At 41.1% G+C, this 22958-nt stretch overlaps 1 long non-coding RNA gene and 1 other non-coding gene across 3 annotated transcripts in view; both read left to right on the plus strand.

The window, feature by feature from the left end:
• LOC105487889 (uncharacterized) overlaps nt 1-22958 on the plus strand; it is a 550215-nt gene that overhangs the window by 118226 nt on the left and 409031 nt on the right. The gene's annotated exons all lie outside the window — the stretch shown is intronic.
• On the plus strand, nt 14192-14328 carry LOC112427749 (small nucleolar RNA SNORA75). Its single transcript, XR_003019479.1, has one exon. It is a non-coding gene; the product is annotated as a small nucleolar RNA SNORA75 (small nucleolar RNA).

A 22958-nucleotide genomic window follows, 5' to 3' on the forward strand; every position in this document is an offset into this window, starting at 1 on the left:
GCTCATAGTCTAGTGACAGGGAGGCAGGCAGACCCTACAGTCCAGTGTGGCCAGGGGCGGGGAAAAATGAGTAAATTTGCTATGAGAGCCCAAGTCAGGAGGGTACCAATCTTAGCCTGAGGTCAGGCTGGGCTGGGCTGGAAAGTGTTCCTGGAGGAGATGGAGGCAGAAAGGAATAAGGTGTGAAAGGTGGGAAGAGGCTTTCCAGATGGAAGATACAGCCTATGCAGAGGCGCAGTCAGAGGCAAGGGGAAGAGAGCATGGTGCAGGTTGGAGCCATGGGTCTGAATGGAAAGCAGAGTCTGAGGCAGGGTGGAGGGAAATGGGGCAATGAGGTAGGGAGGGCTCCAGGCACCAAGAGCCTGGCATATGAAGGCAGGAATTGGGACCTTGCCTTTAGAGCAGTGAGAAATCATGGAAGTGCCTTGAAAACTACGAATTGCTCTAGAAATGTGAATAAATGTGACTAACACTTTTTGCTGTATGCTGGACATTTGTACTTAGTAGAAGAAATTATTTGCAAGAAATATAATTTTGGCACTAGAAGGAAAATATGAATGCTTTGGTATTGCTAAAATTACTTTTTTGAGCCAGCCTGATATTAAATTCGAAAAGAAAAATATTTGAGAAGAATGACTGAAAATGAGCCCCATCTCCTGGTAGGAGGGAAAATGCAGGAAGGCTGACTAGCAGAGTGGCAGTTGTGTTTCTGTTCAAATAGGACAGGGGCACCAGGACAGTGACTATCCCCAGGAGATCTCCAAGGAGATCAAAGCAAGGAGTAAGGTAGGACTCCAGCCTGGAGAAGCACAGGGCCCTAGACAGGGCAACTGGCCAGTTATGAAGAGAGATTCAAGCTCAAGCCTCATCATTGGGCTGGATCAAGGTGCCAGGCTGGGGTTGCTGGTCCCCAGTGATTACTTAGTCTCCTCTATGCAGATACAAGGCTTCCATTGTTTATGGACATGACTGTTCACCCACTTATCCAGACTAGGGCACTAGAAGTGAAGCGTTACTAAAACCTTCTCCCTTCTCTCTCACACCCTACCTCTTGTTGCTTGCTAAGTTTTGTTGATTTTCCTTCTCTTCACTCATCCCCATTCCCTACTGCACTGTGTGGTTCGGCACCTTTGGCTCTCATGTGGACATAGTTCTCTTCTCCTAGCTGGACCTCACTCCTCCAGTCAATCTATGGCTCTAATACATCCTCCATGTAGCAGCCAAAGTACCCTTTCTAAAACACCAGGAATCTGTCTCTCTAGTTTATTCTTCACCCCATGGCTTCTGCCCTCTCTCTACTCCCAGCTCCCACCAGTACTCCCAATAGAGCCTGTGATGCAGACACCACAGCCCACCTCATTCCCTGAGAGGCACACTCCTTTACATACCTGTGCCCATTACCCATTCTGTTGCCTCTGCCAAGACCCTCAACTCATCTTCAGGACTGGCTCCAATGTCTCCTTTTGCAGGAATTCTGTGCTCCATCAAACCCACAGTCTATTTATGGGCCATCACTCCCACTAGACAGTGGGTTACCAGGAGGGCAGGGCTCCCTTCATGACATTATCCTCAGCATCCAGCCAAGTGCCTGACCTATGACGAAGGTGACTCAGTGAACAATAGATGAATAAAGGGTGTAGATTTACTTTCTAACAGGGGCCTTTACAGTCCCAACTTTAACATATGACTGTGGTAGGATGTCAAGGTCTACAGCGCACTAGGGGGAGATCTCCCTCCACTCTCCTGGCATCATGCTTTCTACATTGATTCTTCAGTGCTATTGTACAGAGCTGTGCTGTCTACTCTAGAAGCCACTGGTCGCATGTGGCTATGAAACCCTTGAAACATAGCCAGTTTCAATTAGCCTTGAAAATGTAGCTAATTCTTTAAGTGTAAGATGTACCTCCCTTTTTTTTCTTCTTTTCTTTTCTTTTTTCTTTCTTTCTTTTTTCTTTTTTTTTGAGATGGAGTCTTGCTCTGTTGCCTAGGCTGGAGTGCAATGGCGTGATCTCAGCTCACTGCAACCTCCACCTCCTGGGTTCAAGCGATTCTCATGCCTCAGCCTTTTGTGTAGCTGGAATTACAGGTGTGCACCACCACACCTGGCTAATTTTTGTATTTTTAGTAGAGACAGGGTTTCGCCACATTGGCCAGGCTGGTCTTGAACTTCTGACCTCAGGTGACTTGCCCACCTCAGCCTTCCAAAGTGCTGGGATTACAGGTGTGAGCCACCGCGCCCAGCCAGGATGTACCTCTCATTTTAAAGAGTTAGTACAAAAGAAACAATCAAAATATCTCATGAATAATTTTTATATTGAGCTCACATTCAAATGATAATATTTTGGTATATGGGGTTAAATAAAATACATTATTAAAATTAACTTCACCCATTTCTTTAAACTTTAAAAAGTATGACCGCTAGACAATTTAAAATTACCTGCGTGGCTTGCATTCTTCTATTCCTGTGGGACATCGCTGTTATAGAGACTTGCCTGACAAGAGCAAATATTTAAATTGTTACAGTACCATTTTTTCCCACTAGTTATAAATGTTTTTGTTCATTGTAAAGCATTTTGAAAGTGTGATGATCAAAAATAGAAATCTTCACTGGTGAAATCTCTCTGAGATAGGCAGATACGCATTTTGGGGATATTTTCTTTCATTATCCTTTCATGTAGAAAACAAAACTGAAACCACACTACATAGCCTCTTGAGCACAAAGCTTTTTTCACTTGGAAGTGTATTGTAAATATTTCACCATGTTATTAAATATTGTTAGACAAAATGATTTTGGTGGGTACAGAGCATTCTGGTAGAGGTTCAGGTTCAGGGTACCAAATGGCATTCCTCTTCTCTGAGTTTTAAACCGGTGGAGTGTACACCCAGATATCAACAACCAATGATGAATGAAGACCTGCTTTATTAAGGGATATTTGGCCAGGCTCCCAACAACCCATCTTTCATCACATGGTGTAACATGCATTGGAGAACATAGCTTAGACCTGAATCTGAATCTTGAGACCTTCATAGTGTGTGTGTGTGTGTGTGTGTGTGTGTGTGTGTGTGTGTGTGTGAGTGAGAGAGAGAGAGAGAGAGAGAGAGAGAGAAAGAGAGAAAGAGATAGCAAGTGAGAACACACTATTTCCTAACTGGCCACATTAATGGGCACCATAGTTAAGGCCCCGGTGGGAAAAACCAACGTGGTAGATGAGCCTCTGCCTTCAGCAGCCGTATCTTCCCAGGTGTGTCTACCACATGGCAGCTGCAAAGCTCAAGCAAGTCTTTTATATCCAAGGAAGGAAGTATAAGAAGACATGGAAAGAGAACAAGAGTGCGTGTCAAGAATGTCCACTAACCATTATCACAGTGCAGTGTGACCCAGTGAATGTGCACGCTCTGGCCATGTTCAGCTGCTTCCATATTAGGGAAAAGTGAGTAGGAAGATGGAGGTGGAGAAAAGGCAGAAATGCCTTCCCCAGAACTTCCTCATACAAGGAGAGAAGGTAAAATGCTTTTCCCTGTGGGCTGCAATGTGGGTAGAGGACATTATACTCTCCCAACAAATTCCAGATAGTATAAATTCAAGCTGAGGTGTTGCTTGCTGTCCTAGCCAATATGGTGGTTTGGAATTGTCGTGTTGTCTTGGTGGATATTGATTGCCTCCAAGGATTAGAGGTAGATGAAAGCCATGGCTGCTTCTCTTCCCCAAGGTGTTGCTATCAGCTGATATGTTACCATGAAGTTTAATGAATTCTGCTGCCCAAGTGCCAACGTTTATTAGCAAGCAGAACCCGTAGCAGTCCTAGGTCTGATCTTGTATTCTTAGTGAAGCCCTCGATCTCTGCCCTTTGGCACTTTTTTTTTTTTTTTTTTTGAGACAGTCTCGCTGTGTCGCCAGGCTGGAGTGCAGTGGCGTGATCTCAGCTCACTGCAACCTCTGCCTCCTGGGTTCAAACAATTCTCCTGCCTCAGCCTCCCAAGTAGCTAGGATTACAGGTACCTACCTTCATGCCTGGCTAATTTTTGTATTTTTAGTAGAGAAAGGGTTTTGCCATGTTGACCAGGCTGGTCTTGAACTCCTGAACTCAAGTGATCCACCCTCCTGAGGCTCCCAAAGTTCTAGAATTACAGACATGAGTCACTGCGCCCAGCCTGCCCTTTGGCACTCTGAAAAGCACCTTGCAGGAAAGGTTTACTGCAGGCAGATGTTGCAATGTTGCATTTAGTAGAATTGGTCAGCTTTCCAGTTGGATCAGGAAATAGCATCATCTGTCAAGTGGTGTAATATAGTATCACAATGAGATCTAGGCTAGGGTGTCCCACTGAAGTAGACTGTTGGGTTCCTGAGATTTTTATCTTCCATTTACACTCTAGTGGAGATAGACTAACCAACCCACATGTTTGATCACTACTCCTTTCAACAGTAAGAAATTATTTCAAATATCCCTAACGCAAAATTAATAAATCCCATAGTATAGATTAAGAATTTGCTATTTGAAGTGATTGTCATAGAGTTTCTGGATTTGGAACTTCTGATAAGGATCTTTCAGATTTTAACTAACACTCCTAAGGTGTATATTTTCTGATTAGCATTCTTCAAAGGCTAACTAACCTACCCTATAAGGTAGATTGAAACTAATTTACACACACACACACACACACACACTACACTTCCTATTCTGATGTACTTTAAAATAAATTATTGACGTTTATTTTAAATGAAAATTCTAAAAAAATCTAGGGAATGGTACAATCCCAAACTTACTTTTCAAAGCCCTCAGTGAAAAAATTAGTCTAGAAACATTGTAAAAATAGATTTATTCATGAATTCCTTGCTTCAAACTGTGGGTTTGTTAAAACAAAAGAAGTTGAGCCAGGATAGGTTTGATGCATGACATATTTTCTAGTTTTTCTTTTCCCAGCCCATTTTAGTATTTCCTTTTTCAGTGTCAGATATTTGGGGGAGAGGTGCAAACTGTAAAAAATTTTATTAGAAACACAAAACACAACAAAACATCCCCACAAACCAGAACTGAACCAGCAATAGTAGGAATATGAAAAATTAGGTCTGTGGTTTCTCTTTGGCGGTGAATTGACTTTGCTGTTTACAGCTGCTGTTGCTCAGACTTTATGTGTCTTTTTGAGGATGTGCAAGCAGAGCTGACTGCTATTTGTTTCTGCTAACACAGCTCGATCTGGGATTCCTGGGGTTAGAGCGGATGTATTCTTTTATGAACTGAGTAATTAGTCCATCTGGTGATATTCTCAGAAAGGTGCTGGGACAGGAGAATTAACCTCAATCCTATTTCACATGGCTGTTATGGGAGTTAAGAGATAAAGTTTATGAAAGTGCTTTGTAAACTGTAAAGAGTTATTTATTTACCATTATTATGATTGCCAGTAGCTTCATAAACCCTTTCTCTACACAACCTGGATGCTTGTGTGCATTTTATTAACAGATATGTACGTAGAGAGACCCTTACATTTTCAGAGCTTATGTTTCAGTCAATGAATACATATGTATTGAACACCTACTAGCAGCAATGTGCCTGGAACAAGCACAGACTCTGGCTTTTGCTCTTGAGGTCCATCAATACCATGAGAGAAGCAAAATATACACAGACACAGCTAGAGAAGAAGACACCATTTCCTTAAGTACCACATTTGCTACTCGCTTAACAAAATTAGAGAAGGTAAATTCTGGGTGCCAGATTAGTGGAGGATATATCCCAATGGATTCATTTTCATTTTAAGTATTTTTTCCATTTTGCATTCTCATTTCTTGGGAGTCAAAAGTGGACATCTGGGATGTATTTGGGGCGAGCTCAATTTTCATTTTCTTGAGTTCTCTCTAAAAATTTTCCACAGGCACAAGAGCAATCAGGTATTTGCTGTTTCCTTGATTTATATCTCTCCCCTCCCTTCTCCCCAACACCACCTTAGGTCATTTGATTTCCTGTTCAAACAGCAATTCCTCAGGACAGAACCTTTTGCCTTAATCTTTTACAATCAGCTTCAAACCATTCTCCTCTGTTGTTTGATGCTTGATGAATCTTTCGGTAATTTACTGTCTGCTTTTGGCCCAGTTGAAATTCTTATTTATGTCCAGAAAGAAGAGCTCTGTAAGTTATAGAGGGGTTGGAAAATTTTCTGAATGGCTGCTCAGGCAATGCCATAGCTTATCTGGGAAGAAAGGATGAGTGTGAGTGAGTGACTGTGTGTGTGTGTGTTTGTGGGTGTGTGTGTCTGTGTGTGTTTTGCAGAGTGCTGTTGAGAAAACAGATTGAGTTGGAGGTGCTCCCTTCTCTTCGAATCTCCTCTGCCCTCTGTCTTAGGTTGTAATTTTCATTCTGCTTTCAGGACTTTCCCATCCTAAGGTATTTGCTGAGGAAAATTAACAAAGATAAAGTCATTATGGCTCCTAGTGATTTTAAATCTTTTATTATTCTGATAAAAACAAAAGCAAAACCTAACAGCAATCCACAGAAGAGAGAAGCAACAGGGCCCCTACAACCCATTTAAGAGTCTAATTTCTAGAAGAGTTGTTTGAGTCTCAAAAATACCATCACAACCCTCCTTCAATCTCTCTCCTAACCAGCATCACTGGACAGGGAGTGGAGGGAATGTTATGAGGAGAACGAGAGCCAGCTGGCCACAGCTTATGTGTGCATATCTGTGTTTAGAAGCCTCCTGCAACTCTCTTCTTGAGAAGTTTTGGCATCTTCTAGCATTCACCACCGGTGCATGAGACCTGAAGAGGTTGAGCTTTTCTAAACATCTTGGCATCAAGGTACCTCCTGGACGTTCCCTTGTGGTTTTACTGTCGCAGATTTGAAGAATAACTGTCTCAGGCAGCCACTGAGTCACTCTGAGAACAGCACTTAGCAGAGTTGATATTCTTCTCATTTGCGTGATTATTTATTATTTTTTGCCCATGCCAGAATGCCGGTTCTCAGAGGGTGGTGGCCTTGTCTCATGTATTCTTCCAGAAGAGGTCCTAGCACATGGTGGACGCTCCATCAATATTAGTTGAATAAATTCCAGATTCCATAGACCCTGCCTTTCAACTAAGGGGAGAAGAAAAATCTTCTAAGACGTTTGAGGAATGTGGATTTTCATGGGGTTGCTTTATTTAACGGTAAGGAATTCAGAAGAGGCACCAGCCTCCTGACAAATGTGACTCCGGAAGGTCCCTTGGAGGGTCACATCATTGGCTGTCATGAATGTGGATCTCTTGGATCCACAAGCAGAAAGGAGAAGCAGAGATGAGGTGGGCGGAGCAGGAGGCGTGGAGATGGAGCATGCTGGGGACAGAGAGGAGGTAGGGAGATGTAGATAGAGAAAATGTGTCCACCTCCTGGGCTACAGAGTTCATATCTTTAAAAAGTTAGTATCTCCAAAGTTAATAAAATATATATATATATATATATATATATATATATATTTTTTTTTTTTTTTTTTTGAGACGGAGTCTCACGCTGTTGCCCAGGCTGGAGTGCAGTGGCGCGATCTCGGCTCACTGCAAGCTCCGCCTTCTGGGTTCACGCCATTCTCCTGCCTCAGCCTCCTGAGTAGCTGGGACTACAGGCGCCCGCCACCGCGCCCGCCACCGCGCCCGGCTAATTTTTTGTATTTTTAGTAGAGACGGGGTTTCACTGTGGTCTCGATCTCCTGACCTTGTGATCTGCCCACCTCGGCCTCCCAAAGTGCTGGGATTACAGGCTTGAGCCACCGCGCCCGGCCAATAAAATATTTTTTAAAGAGACCACCCCAATTTATTTTATTTTCAGATTATAAATTAATGCAAGCTCATCATAAAACTAAAGCAGAATTCAAGTAGAGAAGAAAATCAGCATTAATCTCACCACTTGGTCAGTTCACTTTGTGAACATTTTGCTAGGTTTCTTTTTTTTTCTCTACACACTCATACTTCTCTTGTTTTGGTTTGACATATTTGATTACATAATGTGCACCAGTTTTGCACCTTGCTATTTTCACGAAATGCCATGAAAAGTTCTTTTTTGTTACTTAGTATTATTAAAAATGCTTTAAAACATCATTTTTAATGGCTACGTAATCTTCTGTTTTATGGCTACATCATAAATCCTGTTGCACAATTTGTTTTCAGGTTTTTTTGGTTTTTTTTGTAATTATAGGTGAGTTAGTGATAAACATCTTTGTGAATGAACTACTGCCCTCACTGTTTGATTATTTCATTCAGGTGAGTTGCCAGAAGCAAAATTACAGGGCCTGAGCATAGGAATTTTTTACAGACCTTGAAGTATGGTGCTGGATTGCTTTTCAGAGGCTTTGTACCAATTTACATGGAGTATTTCTATTTTGGGTCCCCCTCCTGGAACAGGGAAAGATTTTCTAGCTCGAGAGAGAGAATGACCTGTAGTGAGATTTGGATCAGAATTTCATGCTTTGTAAATCATTGATTTTAGGTTTCTCCCACTTTCTGTGTTTATTTACCTTCTATTCTCTTGCAGTAATTTTAGAAATGTCATTGGGAAAATTCCAGACTGTTTCCATGGTGCTCAGAGCAGACAGCAAAGGGAGTTTGGTCCGTGCTGTGGACAGAGCTGCCAAGAGTGGGGGACCATGTCCTGTGGTGGGGGTTGGTGGGGGAGGGGGTCCAACCTATGATGGCAAAAGGAGACCAAATGAGACACATCATGGGAAAGGTGACACATGGGATTGTAGTGATGGTGCTGAGGAGTGGAGATTTGAGCTGATCCTAAATTTTGGAGGTTCTCATTTTTGTTTTAACAAGAGTAAGATTTCTTGATAGCAGGCTGGACTGGATCAGTGATTTTCAAATTTTCCTTCCTTTTCCCAGAACTTTTGAATTCTATGGTGGTGCTTGAGTTAAACAAACAATTTTAAGGTCATCTGCACCTAATTTAAAACTGTGTTAGTAGTGGTAATAAATATCAACACATACACATAAAAATGTATACAGAATGTCATATTTTAACACCACATGGACCTGAGGGTAGACATGCACTAACTGGTTTTAGAGCAGACTTTGAATGAAGCATCTCTCTCTTGAATTGAGGAGAGCTCTGAGGTTGGAAGGGCAGCGTGATTTGACCAGCTGCTGCAGCAGCAGCAACATTGTCCGTCAAACCAAGATGGACTTTTATCTTGGGGAAAGTGAATCAGAAACTTCGTGTTACAGAGTAAACAAAACAGAATATAGAGCCCGGATGCTGAAGCAGATCGAAAACTGCAAATGCCCTGTTTAACTCTCAGCTTTAATCTGGTCACAATAGCCCTCATGTTCTCTTTGCTAGACTTTATTATATATATGCAAATAGACACCAATCATTTTTGACTGTTATATGTACAGCGGGTCCATTTTCATTTGAAAAAGAGTTCCTCTGAGGACCCTTTCAAACACTAACATTTTCTGATCAATAGGCTGACTTTATTATCCCATTTGATGGATAGATAAGTTGAGGCATTAAGTAAAGTCCTGCAGAGAGCTGGCTTTGCAGTTTAGTCTCTGTCAGATTTTGAGCAAGTTAGTTTAGTTCCCTGAGCCTCAGTGTTCTCATTTCTAAAATGGGAATAATAGTACCACTCTGCAGTGCCGTTATGAGGGTGGAAATCAAACCCAATCTTTTCCTTTGCTCAGTGGCTAGGCTTTGGGAATGGGCATCGAATTCACATTTGCCAAATGCTGACTCTTCCCTCTTGTCCATGCTGGCCTCATTCTTGCCGTGACTCTGTTTAATGTACTCTGGTAAGCTTTAGGCATAGAAGAGGAAAGAAATATATGTATTGCCTACATACCCATTGGAACTTGGGATACTTTAAAACATGCAGTCTTATTACAGTGATTCTTCTGTAACAGCAGTATTTATTTTCTAGTCTGGGGAACAAAAAGCCTTCTTTTCCTTTCTTCCATTAATACATTGAAATCCAGTAGCATAGAATCTCTTAGAATCATTTCTTGTATTGCTTCCTAACTTGACCTTAACATTCTGTGTGACCTTTCGAGCCCTTTTTTGTTTTTTTAAACCTCTCTCAACCTCTGCTTCCTGTAAAATGAGGTGGTTGGGTCAGGTGACATCAACAGTCCTTACAGCTTTTCAGTTTTTAAATTCTACAAAGACTTAGGAGTAAAACCTTGAAGTGTTACGTTTCTTTTCTGCAGGGAGGAAAAAAATTACTGTTATTTTAAATTGGCCACGTGGGGTCGCTAGTGAACTAAGAGACTGGTTCGCGAAGTTGGTACTGTAAATGTGCGGTGCTTCAGCGAACAGATTCTGGGGGTGGTTTATGAAATTTTCTTTTTGTCTCTCCCTTCAGCTCCAAAATTCACTCAAAGACTTGATCGCATCATTAGTGTTGAGAACCATAAGTAGCTGCCAGGGACTGTGTTCAGAGCCAGACCATGGTATCTCATGCCCACCTCAAAAGAAAAGAAAAAGGAAAAAAACATGGTAATCCTGGGGTGCAACTGGCTCTCCTTTTAGACTCTAACTCAAGCTGCTACGTAATGTGGCCTTGCAATTCCTTGACTTAAGAAGTAGGTCCTGCAAAGTTAAACTGGGTGGTATAAAACATGCCTTAGTGATGGAGTCAACCTTTGTCTCAAAGAATCTGGAGTTATCAAAGGCAAGAGCATAGCAAAATTCTCACTGAAGAGCTGATGAGCGTCTCTCTTGGCAATTTTCCTGGTGGGCTTTGCTGATGGTTGAGGTGGGGTGGGGTGGGTGGCAACAGTCTTGGATGACTGTAGAAATCAAGGAGGGTTCATTAAACAAAAAGTAAATAAAATAAAAATTTGGAAAGCTCAGTATCTTCCCACACCAGGGGCAGTGTACCCACAGCACGCTCGGCACAGACCAGACGCTTTATGGAAAGTCAGCTGAACCTTGCCCTCGGGATGCAAGGAAAAAAAATGTCTTTTCTGCCAGAAGTGTTGTATAAACATCCTTTTCCTACGATCTTGGATCCTGATCCTATAGCTCCAGGACCCAGAGGAGTGTAGGGAAAGTGTCTTAATGGAGACGGATTTCGAACTCCTGCTGTCCCCTTTCAGATCGTAAATTACTGTTAATGCTGTTTATACTCTTCCCCCTTCCTCCCTTAATAGTTTTAGAAACAGTAATTGACAACAAAATAGAGCCACAAAGGGTGTAAGGGAGCCCTGCTTGGCTGGCTGAGAAGCAGCCAACTAAGTGTCTGTTCATCGTGCACATACCTGCAGCAAAAGTTAAAGATTTACCTACCCAGGTGCCCTTCCTTGCCTTCCTTTCGTCATTTTGCTGTGATGGAGCAGGGTACGTCTCAATTTCAATTAACTGGAAAGAGAAAAGTTGTGTGTGTTTGTCTGCTTGCTTTTTGTCCACCCTGCTCCCGGTATGGGAGGCTGCACAAAGCTGGTGTGGGCTGTGGAGCCTCGGGAGGAAGCTGCTCAGAAGTGGATCCCAAGATCTCTGTGGTTCTGTCTGCCTGGGTGTTGTCTTGTTTTGTGGTGCACGGTCCCCGGAAGCAGTTTCCTAAGACAATTCCAGCGTGAGGAACATTCCCAGGCTTGAAGTTGGGGAGAGCTGGATTTAAATCCTAGATCAACCTACTTATTTAGCTGTCAACTTAACCTCTTAGAGCCTCAGTATTCTCCTCTGTAAAATGGGGATAATACAGGTTGAATATCCTTCATCCAAAAATCCAAAACCCGAAATGCTCCAAAATGCAAAATTTTTGGATTTCTCATCCAAACTTTTGTCATTGAGTGCTGACACGACATTCAAAGGAAATGCTCATGGGAACATTTCAGATTTTGGATTCTCAGAGTAAAGATGCTGAACCCACAAGTATAATGCAAGTATTCTAAAATTAGAAAAAAAATCTGAAATCCAAAATACTTCTGGTCCCAAGCATTTTGGATAAGGGATACTCAACCTGTAACAATATTCCCCTAAGGGAGTGGTTTGGAAGATTAAAGCTGTGTTTCTAGAAAAAGTGACTGAGGCCTAGCAAGGCATCCATGAATGCCTGTTCTTTTTTCCCTCTTGACTTGTGCTGTCCAAGATGGTAGTCACATGGGGCTATTGAGCACTTGAAGTCTGGCTACTTGAAACTGACAAGTTCTGTAAGTAGGGAATACACACCAGATATCAAAGACTTAGTAGAGAAAAAAAAAATGTAAAACATCTCATTAATAATGTTTTATACTGATTACATACTGAAATTTTAATATGTTGCAAATATTGGATAAAATATATTCTTTATTATTATTATTATTCTTATTTTTGAGACAGAGTCTCTGTCGCCCAGGCTGGAATGCAGGGGTACGATCTCCACTCACTGCAAGCTCCACCTCCCGGGTTCACACCATTCTCCTGCCTCAGCCTCCCGTGTAGCTGGGACTACAGGCGCCTGCCACTGTGCCCGGCTAATTTTTGTATTTTTAGTAGAGACGGGGTTTCACCATGTTAGCTAGGATGGTCTCGATCTCCTGACCTCGTGATCCACCTGTCTCGGCCTCCCAAAGTGCTGGGATTACAAGCGTGAGCCACCGCGCCCGGCTGGATAAAATATATTCTAAAAGTTAATTTTACCTTTTTTTAACTTTAAAAAATGTGGCTACTAGAAAATTCAGAATTAGATATGTAGCTTGTATTTGTGGCTCACATTATGTTTCTCTTGGGCTGTGCTTCTGTAGTTTCTCTTTTACTCACCCTCTATTCAAATTCTTTCCTTCTCTTAAGGCCTTGCTCAAGCTTTGCTGTCTTTTTGGGTCCTTTGGGTCGATCTTTCCCTTCCCTAAAATCTCCTAGGGGTTTTATCATGGAGGCAGTCACATAATGTGTATTTGTGGGCTGAATTTAAGCAGGAAAAGCAAATAAAGTGTTTAGCCCAGTGTCTGGCACATCACAAACAAAATACTATGTTTTTTTTTTTTTTTGAGATTACCATCGGGGTCTGGCTACCTAGTTCAGACCTGGTTTTCTGCTGCTTTGCATCCTTCTTAAGTGTTTAGTCTCTCTTCCTTGTGTGTTTAGTCTTGTCGAATATGCCTGTGAGGATAGAGAACCTGCCTGTTTTCCCTGCGTTTGTTCTTAACCCACAAGGCAGCTCTAGCACAGTGGATTCTCCCCTATGATTATTCATGGACAAAGCCAGCGCCTGTTGATTGACTTGTCATCTTGGAGTCATTTGCCATTCTTTCCATTCTTTCCTTCATTCCACAGGTTCTTCTTGGGATGCTTTTTCACCACTCTTTCTTCATTGAGCTAACTCTTTTGCATCCTGAAAACAGTAATCGAGGTCAACATGTATAACACTCACTATATATTCACCATATTCTAAGTAGTTTATGTATATGAATAAAGTTAATCCTCATGGCTGCCCTGTAGGGTGAGTATTATCATTTAACTCATCCTTCAGATAAGGAACCTGAAACACAGAAATTGAGTAACTCATCCAAGGCCGCAAAACTAGTGAGGGGTGGGGGCTGGATTCAAATCCAGTACTATGGTCCCAGAAACCGTAGTACTCTGAATCACCAGGCTCAAAGTCACCTTCACCACAAGCCCTTCTGGAGCACTGCTCCTAAATTTTCAACATACCACTTGGCCCTTCCATCATACCCAGCCCCACGTGAGTATCTGTCATAGGCCTTATCCCATATGATTGCAATTCCTGGTTTCCTCTTCAGTTCCCCTCATTGCCCTGTGATCTCCCTGAGGATCCCAGTGAATCCCTGTGAAAGAAGGAGCATGGCTTTAGGCTGCAGGGGACAGATTCTCCCAGAATCCAAAGACATGAGACTTAAAGAAGTTTTTCCTCTTTCATGTCATCAAACTGTTCATTTTTTTCCATACCTCTTTTAGCAATCTGTAACCATCTTGTTTGTTTTCATTTACTTGATTAAACAAAACAAAACAAAACAAAACAAAAAAACCTTTCCTTCCCCCCAAGAATGAAGGCAGAGAATTTATCTGTCTTGTTTGCTGCTTTACTTCAGTGCCTGACACAGAATGTATATTCAGTAAATATATGTCAGGCGAATAAATGAATGAATGAATTTATTGTGCTTCTATTATATGCCAGGCACTGTGTAGACACCATGGTTCTTGCCTTTACAAGGTGAACAAGTTTATGGAGGGTGACGGGGAAGACAGGGCAAGAGGCAGTAACTATATAGAAACGGAGAAAGAACAGGGAGCGTGGCTTCTCATTGAGCTCCTTTCTGTCCATTGGTGGCAGTTGAGGTATTTGCATGAGAAGAAGAGAGAATTCACAGAACTAGCATTATTTTACTTTCTGTCTTTACAGAGGTATATTTGGCTGTTTTGTGAGACATTCTGGGAAGAAAAAACAAACAAACAAAAAAGAACAGGGAGTTTGGAGAGCCAAAAAGAAGAAGGATTTAGCACTGGGTAAGGGGAAGTCCAGAAAGGATTTCTGCAGAAAGTGACAACTAAGAGACCTGAAACATAGTTGGGAAATGACCAAGCAGAAGACAAAGGAAAGAGCTGAGTAAGGAAGGAGAAGAGAGATGTTTCAGGTAGAGGGAAGGAGAGGTAGGAAAGGCCTGGCAATCCGGTTATTTTCAGGTCTGTTGGGTGCAAATGCTAGAAAGGAGGAGCTTCATGAATTTTGGGCACCTTGATGTCCAAGCCATGGCAGAATTGGACTTCCCTTCATGTATTCCTTTTTCCACCCCCCACCAACTGTCTTTGTTGCCTTCATTGTTCCCAAAGCCTCCTTTTCATCCTTGTTTCTTCCTGGCTGGAATAGGTTCAGTGGAACCATATTCCTCCGACAGTTTGCATTGCTTCACTTGCTCAGGAGTCTGTAGCACTGCCAGCTGCCTCTGGGAATGGAATTTCTTACATTTATCTCATGATCTATACTTTTCTGTCTATTTTTGCATGTTATCCTTTGATCCTCGCAGCAACTGTGTGAGTTCTCTCAATTCTTAGCCGAAACCTAAAACGTGTCTATTCTCAGCCTCTTACCCCCATCCCACTGCGATTCTCTTAAGTGTACTACTCTTCTTTCCTCTTCCCTACACAGATGCTTGAATCTGCCAAGAAATTTGTTTCCCTTTCTCTCTCTATGTATATCATGTAAGAACCCCTAAGCCAAAAACACACCATCTGATGAATACTTAGGCCAGTAGGGTATAGTATTTATACTCAGATCTGTACTTTTGATATGTTCTGGGAGGTCAGAGATATTTGGTCTTAGATTTCATGCTTTGTGTGTTTCCTTTGTTTTTGAGACTGTCAAGGTCTATTCTGTCTTTGGACAGCTTGGACTACTTAGACTTTTCTTTTCAGAGTGAGTTTTGATGTGTCTGCTCATGGGGTCTAACCACTGGTCCTAGTTCTACAGTTAGGTCCAGGAGGGCAGAATAGCTGAGTAGCTACATGCATCTGAATCTTGGCTTGCCACTTCCTGCCAGCTTTGGGAGGCTATCAAGACATTCTGCTTTCTGTGTATCAGCCACTCCTCTGTAACATCAGGCAAATGGTAAGTATGCAAACTCACTGAATGTTCGCTGTTATCATCATCATTATTATTACTCCTTGTGGCTATAGTAAACAAGAGAAGAGTGGGTTTAGAATGGCCTGGTGTAGTATACCTGGAGCTCACACTTTATGAAATGCTAATTTTACTCACCTCTCAGCAAAAGGGAAGAAATATTCTTAAGTCAAATGCATACCATTCCAGGTTATTTCTCTTAGAGATTTGATACTATCACTCTGATAGTGAAGTTTTAATTGATGCAGGATACTTTCTTCAAGAAGCTACAATCTTTCCCTACATTCTTAAGATTATATCACAATAGTATTTATAGATATAAGGTATAGCTGGTGGCAGCTCTCTTTTGTATTATTTTTAATTGACACATAATAGTTGTACATATTTATGGAGTACATTGTGGTATTTCAATATATGTATACAATGTAGAATATCCAAATTAGGATAATTAGCATATCTATCACCTCCAACATTTATCATTTCTTTGAGATGGGATTATTCAAAACCTGCTCTTCTAGCTATTAAAAAATATATGATAAATGGTCGCTTTTAATTATAGTCACCCTACAGTGCTCTAGTACACTAAAAGTTGTTCATCTTATCTAGCTGTGCTCTAGATCCATTAGCCAACCATTGGCCATTCCCTCCTCCCACCATGGCAGTGGCTCTCTTTTTGCTGGCAGGAAGGGATGCCAGCATGGGTGGCCTTATCCCCTGGGCATGTTCGCTCTGGATAATGGCCTTGAGTGGGAACTTGCCTTTTACCTGTGAGCTGCCATTGACATCCACTGGGAAGGCCAACAGCATATCCACCAGTAGCAAAGAATTATTCTTTGGGAAGCACACAGTGGGGAGACAGAGGAAGCAGGACTGTTTCCAGCAGGAGAATGGGTGAAGGGAATCCATCCAAGTAACTCTCCCCTCCATGTGCCACAACTAGGGATCTTTCGGAAAGACGATGGGTGAGCTGGCGTGTGGCAATCAGAAATGGGGGAGTGTCCTGGAAGGGGAGCCCAGGAGCCCAAGATGCAGGCCACGTAGCTACCCAGACTCCTCCATGTATGAGTTGGGAGCAGCATGAACATTTCATGGAGATCTGAACTTTATTACTAGTGTATCCTAGCCATTTGGGATTTTTTTTTTTTTAAAGGAGGAAATGAAGGAGAAAGAGAATGGAATTTTCCTTCCTTTCTGGGCAGAGATCTCAAAGCACACAAATTGAAACAAATGAGTAAATTATATTTCCTTTAAACTACAGTATAGTTAGACTTGATGCATTCAGAATGTAAGTAATGTCATCTCCTGATTCTTTTGTTATGAAAGGAACCTGAATTCAAGATGACAACTGATCTTCGAGGCTTTAGCCAGAGGAAGTTAAGCTGGACAAACAAACCTGGATACTCCCAGTCTACTTGTTAAAAAATTATTTTCTGATTCTGGTTTCTATTCAGCTGTTGGGCAAAACAAATGCATAATTAAGAACTTCACCTTTGACAGTTTAGCTCTTCTTATTTTTTTTTAAACACAAATAGGAATTTTCCATTTTCATATAGTAATATCAAGATACTCTGCTACATTGAATCCACCAGTAGGTTTTGAAAATAAGCATAACAAACCATATAAAAAATAAGAAAATCCACTTTTAGGGTTTTAGATTCATGGCGTTTAATTGTTCGTCTATTTTCATGATAAGGTGAGACTGGTCTCGTGTCACCGGAGGGACTATATCCTGCTGTTTTTTTTCCCATCCTCATTTACAATGATTATGTTATCAGGCTGGCCAGGCAAAAGGGTGGAGCAACTATAATTTCAAAGCAGGATTAGGTTGAAATAACGAGGTCACCAAGTTGTGGTTACCAAGGCAACGTCACATCTAAGAATATGGGATGCTTCTAGGAGATGAGGCAAAGCCTGGAGCTTTTCTCTCCCTCTTGTGCAAAAATCACCCACTTCCTAGATAAAAATTGCTTATTAATTGCTTTTAAATGTATTTTATTCTTTATTTTTAGGAATCAGTTTATAAATTATAACCTGATTTACAGTTCGGTTTTTAAACTAGTAAAACATATAAGAATAATCATTGTTTTCTCCTCTCTTTTGGATTCACATTTACTTTTTTCAAGTTTAATTCTTTCCTTCATCCTTTCCTCCCTTTCTTCCTCTCTTCCTCCATTCCTTCCTTCCTTCCCTCCTTTCTTCCTTCTTTCATTTCTATTTTAATATTGCAGGAAAAAGTCATGGAACAAAAGAGAGGAAATTGGAGAGTTGGGTGCTCTGTTTAGACCTTGATATGACAAAAATGTGATAAGTGACAGAAGCTATAACCTACACCCACCATACTCATTTGACCCCCTAAAAACTACTGAGCACAGGCTGGGCGCTGTGGCTCAAGCCTGTAATCCCAGCACTTTGGGAGGCCGAGACGGGCAGATCACGAGGTCAGGAGATCGAGACCATCCAGGCTAACACTCTGAAACCCCGTCTCTACTAAAAAATACAAAAAACTAGCCGGGCGAGGTGGTGGGCACCTGTAGTCCCAGCTACTCGGGAGGCTGAGGCAGGAGAATGGTGGGAACCCGGGAGACGGAGCTTGCAGTGAGCTGAGATCAGGCCGCTGTACTCCGGCCCGGGTGGCAGAGCGAGACTCCGTCTCAAAAAATAAATAAATAAAACTACTGAGCACAAGCGAGAACAACCTTGGTCTTCATTGTTGTTTTTTAAAATTGCAACCTACCTTTACAATTGTGGACTATGGAGGTAAAGCAGGAAAGAGGGAGAAGACCCACAGTCTGTTTCTGATCAGTATCAGCTATCAGTCCGAACAATTCCCACCAATTACCTCTTTTTTCCTCTGTATTCATTTCTGTGTCTCAGTTTTTCAGATGATAGCTTCAAGTTTCTTCATTTTATAAAAAGCAGGCTTCTTTTAATACGGGCTTGTGTTTGTGAGGCACGGATTTTACATAGGTCTCTTTTTAAAAAGAATATTTCTGACCTACGGTTGAATCACTGGACATGGTGCAGTGCGACTGGAACCCTCAGATTCCTTTGCATTACAACATGACTGCTCTTTAGGATATGTTAACTATTCACCTTTTGCCCTGGCTTTGCATAAAGAATATGAAGTGTGCTTGAAACCATGCCAGTGTGCAGTATTTTCCGCCTCCTGGAAATCCATGTCAAAGGAGTCTCATTGCCTTGAGAATGTGTTTAGTTTTCAGCCTGGGAGGATGGAAACCTTACAGGCTCTAGAGCCTACCAGATCTGGGTTTGAGGCACTGCTGTGTGACCATGGACAGGTAAAGTCACATCTCTGACTATCTTCACAGGGCAGTGTGAGGACAGAATGAGATTTCATGGAAACAGCTCTTAGCTGAACGTCTGATGGGCAGCTTGGGTCTCAATGAATCTCTTAATTCAAAAATAATAAAGATGTATGTGAAGTTAATCTTTATCTTTCCAGTCTCACTCCCTCCCTATCTTTTCCCTCTTTATCCTTGGAATAGTTTTTATAAAATGCAAATCAGATTATATTGTGTCCTTGCTGTACTGGGTTAAACTGTGTCCCCCCAAAATTCACTTCCATGTGGAACCTGGGAATATGACTTTTTGGAAATAGGGTCTTTTTGGATGTAATCAGCTTAATATAAAGTCATAGTGGATCATGGTGGCTCTTAAATTCACTATGACTGGGGGTTTTACAAGAGAGAGATTTGGACAGAGATACCTACTGAGAGAAGGCCATCTGATGACAGAGGGAGGTTTGGAGTGATGTGTCAAGGAACACCAAAGATTGCTGACAGTCACCAAAGATTGCTGAAAATGCTTTTCTGTTGTTCTAAGCCACTTGGTTTGTGGTCATTTGTTACAGTGGCCCTAGGAGACTAACACACCTGATTAAAATCCTGCTGTGGTTCTTGGCCTATCATTGAAGTGAGGTCCAGGGCCTCCACCTTGCTCAAGTCACCTAGGATCTGCTTCCTGGTGGTATCGCCATTCATTTATCCGAACTTGATGCTCCATTGGTCCTGACGGCTTTTGATTGTGCCAGGTAGAGCTCTCTTTTACCCTTGAGGTGGCATCATCTGCCCATCTCTTCTTAGAACATGCTCTCTCTCACCAGTCACCTGGTTAACTAGAGGTATCAGCTAGATGTCCTTTCCTCTGAGGTCTTTCCAATACATAGATTGTGTAAGCACCCCTTCAAGTACTCTTACAATGCTCTTCAACATTTCTCCAGTTACTTAGTGGGAAGATTGGTCTTTCCTGCTAGACTCTGAGCTCAAAGAGGTAACAACGAATTCTTTTTCTTGCTCACTTCTGTGTTCCTGTGTCCCAGCATGGCGTATGACATTGCGCATGCCCACGATTAGTATGAATTGAATGGTGCAATGAATGAATGACCAAGGAAATAACTGTTTGACATATGGTTAAAATTCTTAGTAAGATTTAGTGAGAAGTTGAAATGCTGCTGATAGATTCAAGATAAATTAATTGCTAATTTGCAATTTGAATTGATTACCATTAGCCAAAATTGATAGTGATTTTGACTGGTTTCATGAAACATAGAACCAAAGCCCTCCCCCTTGCCGTTTGATAGTCTATGTTTAACTAAAAATTAACATATGCTTATTGTAAAAAATTAAAATATTTCAGCCTGGGCAACCTTATCTCTACAAAAAATACAAAATTTAGCCAGTTGTGGTGGTGTACCCCTCTAGACCCAGCTACTAGGGAGGCTGAGGTGGGAGGATTGTTTGAACCCGGGAGGTTGAGGCTGCAGGGAGCCATGAGCATGCCACGGCATTCCAGCCTGAATGACAGAGTTAGGCTGTGTCTCAAAAAAAAAAAAAAAAAAAAAAAGTTCAATGAAAAGTAAGTTTTCCTTATATCTCAGAACCATGTACCCACTGCCTACCTTAGAAGCAACAACTATGACTTTCTTTTGTAGCCAAGTGGAGATATTTTAAACATACAAATTCATATTATACACAGTGTTTTGCAGTTTGCTTTGTTCATTTAAAATGTACCATAGAGTTTTATATTTGCATACATAGATAGATCTCATTCTTTTTTATTGGCTGCAAGATACACTATTTTGTGCATGTTCCATACTTTATTTAAGTAGCCCGCTAATGTTAGAGATTTACATATTTTCCCATCTTTTGATATTAGAAACAAAGCTACAATAAACTGTATTTTTGTGAGATATAACTGTTGGATACCTTTTTAAAGGTGGCATTGCTATGCCTTTAAAAATGTTATATGGTCAGACTCTAACCCAACCACAAATGTATTAGAAGTGACCAGTTGCAGAAAGAGAATAACTTTGATAGAAAAAAATTAAAGGTATAGAGAGTGCATGAAATAGCTATTTGGCGGATTATTACAGATTTTTTTTGTCTTAGATCTGCCTATTTCTTTTTTTTATGTGGGCCAACAGGGTCTAAAGAAAATGGCTGTTAAGCAAGAGAACAAATAACTCACTTAAAAAATAGGCAAAGGACGTGAATAGACATTTTTCAAAAGAAGACATACAAATGGCCAATAGGTATTTGAAAAAAATGCTCAGTATCACTAATCATCAGGGAAATGCAAATTAAATCACAATGAGAGATCACCTAACACCTGTTAGAAGGGCTATTATCAAAAAGACAAAAGATAAGTGTTGGCAAGGATGTGGAGAAAAGGAAACCCTTGTATACTGTCAGTGGGAATGGAAATTAGTACAGCCTCTATGGAAAAGAGCATTGAGTTTCCTCAAAAAATTAAAAATAGAGCTACCATACGACCCAGCAATTCCACTGCTGAATATATATTGGAAGGAAATGGAATTAGTATGTTGACGAGATATCTGCACTCTTGTGTTCACTGCAGTATTATTCACAATGGCAAGACATGGAAACAACCTAAGTGTCCATTGATGGATGAATGGATAAAGGAAATGAAATATAGATACACACTGGAATACTATTCAGCCTTAAAATCAAAGGACGTCCTGTCATTGTGACACCATGGATGAACTTGAGGACATTATACTAAATGAAACAAGCCAGGCACAGAAAGACAAATACTGCACGATCTCACATATGTGGAATCTAAAATGTCCGACTCATAGAAGCTGCCAGCAGAATGGTGGTTGCCAGGAGTTGGAGTGGGAGATAAGGAGATATTGGTCAAGTGTTACAAAGATTCAGGTAGACAGGATGAATAAGTTCTGGAGATCTGTTGTACAGCATGGTGACTATACTTAATAATACTGTATTGTATACTTGAAAATTGCCAAGAGAATAGCTCCAAAATGTTCTCAGAGCAAAAAATATGTGAGTTAATGCATATGTTAGTTAACTTGATTTAAACATTTTACAATGTACACATATGTCAGAACATCACATTGTACACTGTAAATATGTACAATTTTTATTTTTCAATTATACCTTAATAAATCTGGAAAAAAGAGAAAGGAGAAAAGAGAAGCCTCCTAGACAAATTCTGAAATTATGATTCTAATTATTATTATGTTTTCTTTTATCAGCCATATGGCTAATTTTTATATTGGCTAGATTTTTAATGTAGCATATTAAAGAGGAGAATCAAATTAGCTTAAAAAACGAGTACTGGCTCAAAACAATTTTGCATTATTAAAAACTAAGCACAAGCAAAATCTTGCTTGAATTTCAGAAAGATTTAGTAATCATTTTGAGTTTTCTATGCTAATCAGGAGTATGTGTGTCAAAATCCTTTAAAAAAACAGGACATTGGCCAGGTGCGTTGACTCACGCTTGTAATCCCAGCACTTTGGGAGGCCGAGGTGGGTGGATCACGAGGTCAGGAGATCGAGACCATCCTGGCCAACATGGTGAAACCCCGTCTCTACTAAAAATACAAAAATTAGTCGGGCGTGGTGGGGTGTGCCTGTAGTCCCAGCTGCTCAGGAGGCTGAGGCAGGAGAATAGCTTGAACCTGGGAGGCAGAGGTTGCAGTGAGCTAGGATCATGCCATTGTATTCCAGCCTGGGGGACAGAGAGAGACTCTGTCTCAAAATAAACAAACAACAACAAAAAACCCCAGAACATCAGGACATCAACAGAACTGGGAAAAAACAGGACATCAACAGAATTGGAAAATTCATACAACCAAGATTCAAAATACCCAACACGATTTTGAAGACTCAAGATATTTGTAAGTCAGAGGATGAAGGAACTGATCCCAAAAAATTAAGACATATTGCAGTGTTCTTGGAGATGGGAGAATATGCCCATATAAAAATGGCTAGTTTTCAGGACTAAGAGTGCTAAGAATTTATTTCAATATTCATTGATTAAGCACTCATAGTATGTACAGTTTTAGAGTAGAAGAGAGAGAACTTTCAACCAGAAGGAGCTGGAACTTGTAATTGAAGACAACTATTTGTAAGGACAAGGAATGTTTTATTCTTTCAAATT

Source organism: Macaca nemestrina, chromosome 3 (assembly GCF_043159975.1).
Source record: "Macaca nemestrina isolate mMacNem1 chromosome 3, mMacNem.hap1, whole genome shotgun sequence".
NCBI lineage: Eukaryota > Metazoa > Chordata > Mammalia > Primates > Cercopithecidae > Macaca > Macaca nemestrina.